Source organism: Theropithecus gelada, chromosome 5 (assembly GCF_003255815.1).
Source record: "Theropithecus gelada isolate Dixy chromosome 5, Tgel_1.0, whole genome shotgun sequence".
In the NCBI taxonomy this organism is placed as follows: domain Eukaryota; kingdom Metazoa; phylum Chordata; class Mammalia; order Primates; family Cercopithecidae; genus Theropithecus; species Theropithecus gelada.
The window spans coordinates 8,094,820-8,099,604 of NC_037672.1; positions in this window are offsets into that span (position 1 = coordinate 8,094,820).

Sequence of the window (4,785 nt, forward strand, 5' to 3'; positions counted from 1 at the left end):
AGAGGGGCTGTTTGCAGTTCTTGCCTTTCAAAGAAAGAGGGCGTCTCTCCCCCTGCTGGGGTGTGGGCAGAGCTGGTAGCAATTTTCCCACAATGTGTAAATTAGTCAATCTCCGAGTCTGTAAACGGGGGCCTTTGAAGCGATCTTAATGAAGCACTCCATTAGGGCTTAGTGATGGCTGCCTCCAGCATTACTGGACCCAGCTCCTTTTGATGTCTTGGGGCCACGGGTTGGAGGCTCAACTTATCTAAATGCCCCTGCAGGCTTTAAAAAAAAAAAAAAAAAAAAAAGGCAAAAAGCTCCCTTAGAGAAGCTGAAAAATTTTTAATGAAAAAAGTTAGTCCTGGCCTGACTGATGTTGGCACTTCAAAGCCGGTACAGACTAAATTGCTGTAGACTGCTTAATTCAAAAGTGCTCCTTCGCGGGTGACAGTCCAATGGTGACAAAATACAATTGGCAACAGGAGACGGGCAAGATCAAAGGCTGGCTATTGTAATAGTTTTGTTCCATGAAGAATTGCTCATTGTCAGGCATTTTTAAGCCTTTCTCTCTCTCTCTCTCTTTTTTTTCTCTTGTTTTGGCTCCAGCGCCATCCCGGGATTCTCTGGTTCAGAATCAGTGTACATAAATACTTGTAATTACATCCTTCTGATAATACATTTCAGTTCACAGAGGTTGCGACAGCCTTCCCGTCTCTCTCAAGGTTCACGGAGCTGATGGTTGGTTGGATGGTAAAAATCATTTCTGTGTTTTGTTAGAAAAGATCTTTCGAGGCACCTGGAGGGCGAATTACAGCTGGGATGGGCTCATCTTCTTGAGGACTATTTTAGGATTTGCTTCAGATTAAACTGCTGCCTGCAGAGGCCCTTGAGGGGTGATGGGGTGGAGGGAGTGTCAGATGACTGGCCATAGGGTTCTGGCTCTTCTTTATGATGTTACCTGGTTTCTCCTGGCCTCAATTTCCCCAGTTATAACCTGGGGCTCGTTTACTCACACTGCAAGTATTTATTGAGCTCTGATCTGGGTGAATGCATGCCTTGCAGGGTCATTTAAAAGGCCATTAGGATAAAGTGGGCATGAAAGCACTCTGTCATCTGGACACTGCCTCCTTCACTCTGCTCTGCGGTTCGGTTCGGAGGGGCTGTTTCCGGGATCTGTGGGTTACCTGACTTCTTTGGCCCCATCATTTCCTAGGAACATAGAACCCAGAATGAGATATTCTGGTGAGTTCTTCACAAGCCTCTACTTGGAGAGAGGGAACAGATGAAAGGAAAGCGTGTCCCCAGGCCGAGAATCCAGTTCTCACTTCTCTTCCCGCAGTGTGGCTCCACCAACTCACTTTACTCCCAGAACCTCAGTTCCCTTCCCTGTATCATGGGAATCATATTCCCCCGCCCTGCCAAATCTCCTGTTTTTTACCAGACTTGACACAAGACTCAGACAAGGGAAAAGATGCCAATGCACTTTGTAAATGACCGGAAAGCCAGAAGCATCCCAAAGTTAGTCCATGCTATTTTCTGACCCAAGCCAGAGGAGGCTGGGGCTGTGTGGGTCTGGGTCGAGGGTAGGGACGACTGGAGACCATTAAGAAGCAGGAATGCTCTGGCTCCTTTTATTGCTTCAAATATTAGTCACCAGGAAGTTGCCCTGTGAAGCCTATGAGGCCTCGTATCATTTACTTGTCTTGAATTAATTAAGAAGACTCGTATGGGGACAATTAGAGGACCCTCAGGCTGATGATATCTCATCTTGTTGGGATGGAATTTGCTTCTGCATCCCGTTCGCCTCCCTGCATGCCCCCAGATATCAGCAGGTTCTTTTTTTCCCAAAGTATCTTAGGTACATGTTAGGGCTGGATTCGTGGTTCTACAGGTGCGTGGACAGACAGTCATCCCCATGAGGGATGAGCTGAGGGTCTATCTAGTTGACGGGTGTCTGTTTGCATTGACTCCACGTCTTGCTTTCCTACTTTCTTTTCCTTTGAACCCAACTCCCCTGCCCTTCCCCACCCTTTGCCAATGTTTCTGTCCGTCTTTTGTTTTTAAATTCCATTAGCACCAAGAATTCTAATTTCCCAAACATTTTAAGCAAACACTCAAGGGTGGCACCATTCTAAAGCCAATAAGCTAAGGGGCTCCATCCCAACTTTCTGAGGGTGCCGTCCAAGTGTCCGCAAGGTCATGTGAGACCCCCAGAGACTCCAGATCCACCCGCTAATCAGAAAGGGATACATCATCCTCTACAGACTGGCCTGTTCACCATAATCACGCACAAGTATGCATAAGCCCAGCTGAGCAATTATGAATAATTAAATCAATTAGAGACAGTCTAGCACCAGGGATTATGACCGTTCGGGTGTGGGCCTCTGTAATATTTTAACAGTAAATGCAAGAGCCCCAGAGAGGCCTGGCGGGGAGAAGGGAACAAAAGCGTGTCCAAATGCCAAGCCATGTTGCTCGGTGACCCTCCTCCACAGCACCGGCGGCCTTCCCAAGGAAAACAATGGCCATGAAATGCCAAGAAAATATTTTGGGGGCAAGTATGAAAGCTTCAAAATGAGTTAATTAAAAACGGATAAAACACGAGCCTTCGAAAGTATGTTGAGGAAATCTAGTGCTTGAAATTTGACAGAAGGGAAAGGTTTTCCAGCATGAAGCAGACCTTAAAAGTGGCAGAGCTGGACCACTGGGTTGTTTTCTTCTAAAACCAACCTCCTCCAGCTTCTTCATACCACAACGGCAGCTCAGGGAGGCCTTGGAAAGCACCTAAGCCTTCCAAGGTTGCAGAGATCAGCCAGGGCACCTGTAGGGTTGTTTCGGGAGCAGGCGACTGAGAAACCTGTTTCAAATCATGGGCGGGCGCGAGGTGAGCGGTTCTGAAATGAGCGATTGAATATTTAAGGCATTTGCAGAACGAAATCTTGACTCCATTTACACTTGCTTAACATTCAATGAATCCAGAAGAAGTGACGACCTGCGAGAATTAACACTGTGTGACTCAGTTCCCTAGAAAGGGACTCACTGGTCCAGATGCATGAAGGGGGTCCAGAAGAGGGAAGCATCCTTGCATGTCTTCTTACGGAGATGGGATTCATCTCACAGCCCAGCCAATTTGAGAGCAGCTGTTGAAGATGCCAGCTTCCCAGATTCCACCATCCCCATGGTCTGGGAAGGGCTGAGATCTCACTGCTTCATTGTGGACAGTCAGAGGACACCAGGAATATGATGGGTTTGATGAAATCAACAGGAACATAATCAATTTTCTGTTTCTTCCATGTCTGAGCCAAAGGCATAAATATGGCTTGCTTTGGCCCAGCAGAGAGACTTGAATCGAACCCTTCTGGCAACAAAGGACCAGTGTGCCTTTTAAGTGACACTTTGTCCAGAATCATTAACTAGGCCCTGAAGGTTATGCAAGAAAAGAACAGAAATTCCCACTATTCTTTCCAACAGGCCAAATCCAGTCCTGTCCTTACGAGTGTGAGAAAAAGCCTGGCCTCCCAGGCTGCACTCTACTCTTCCAAGGTTCCATTGGACACTTTGCATTTGTTTATCTCTGTGCTGGGTTTGAGACATTAGATATCAACATTCTGTGTGGTGGAGGAGGCTACTGATGCTCAGAGAGGTCAAGGAACTTGCTCAAGGCCCCACAGTAACAAGTGGCTGCTGAGATTCAATCCTGCAAACACCTGTGCTGCTGCCTTGCGCTGCTTCTCAGAGCATGCATGGTGCACGTCGTGCTAACACTACGAGGTATCAAGATGTCCCAGTGAGTCCTGCCCCAAATGGAGAAGCTCAAGATCCTCATCTGTGATTTTGTAGGGTTGCTGCATGGATTAGCCATCATGCCCCAATGCAAACCTGATTTCCCCCAAGTCTCAATGATCTAGAGACATGATTTCCCCAAGTCTTGATCCTGTGGGGTGAGGGACTCACACCCTTACTAACCGTAGCATGTCACTAGCTCCTCACCCCTGCCCAGTTCAAGATGTCCCCTGAGATTCCCACCCCCACCCTCGGCCTTGAAAGGAAGCCTCCAGCGCTGTTAAGAGCCTGCAGGGGAGATCTGAGGTTAAGTCCTTTCCTTCCAGGTGTTGCTGAAATTCACTTCCCCACATTTGCTTGGCATCTCTGTGTCCATGGTGACTCCAGCTCATCCACCAAGTTCTCAGGGTGCTAAGGCAGACTATGCCCCATTGTAAGAGCTGGGGAATAGTGTCCTTGCCCCTCCTTGGGTTACACTGCTATAGGGTTCCTGTCTGTGCTGCTCAGGTCCTAGTGGGCACAGAGGCAAGTGCTGCCATTTTTCTTTCTAGAGGCTGTCTTCCTTCTAGAGCCACATGTGGGTCTGTCCAGGGGATGGATTTGAGTGAGTTGTCACCTGAGCCCTGGGTCACTGTCCTCTAATGACTGGGCTTAGTCACTGGGTGGTTTTCTCCAACGGCCATGCATGCAGAAGCAAACAGTGCATCCCAACCCCTGTTTGCTAAGATTGTGTTCCTCCTCAGGGGACCCTCAGCTGTCCAGATTCAACCTGGGTGTGTTCCTCTGCAAGCAGCCAGGTGTGCCCAGAAATCTTTGCCCATGAGCAGTGGATGCCAGCTCGGCCCATGCTGAGATCCCCTCTCCATGTGTACCACAGTCCTGGCTCCTATTAAACATAGCAATAGAAAGAGACCCTGACTCCTATAAAGAAGAATAGAAGGTTACTGGATGCTAGAGTGAAATCTAGGGTGGGATGAGAAGATTGACATCCATCCAGGCCACCCTCTGATGACAATGAGT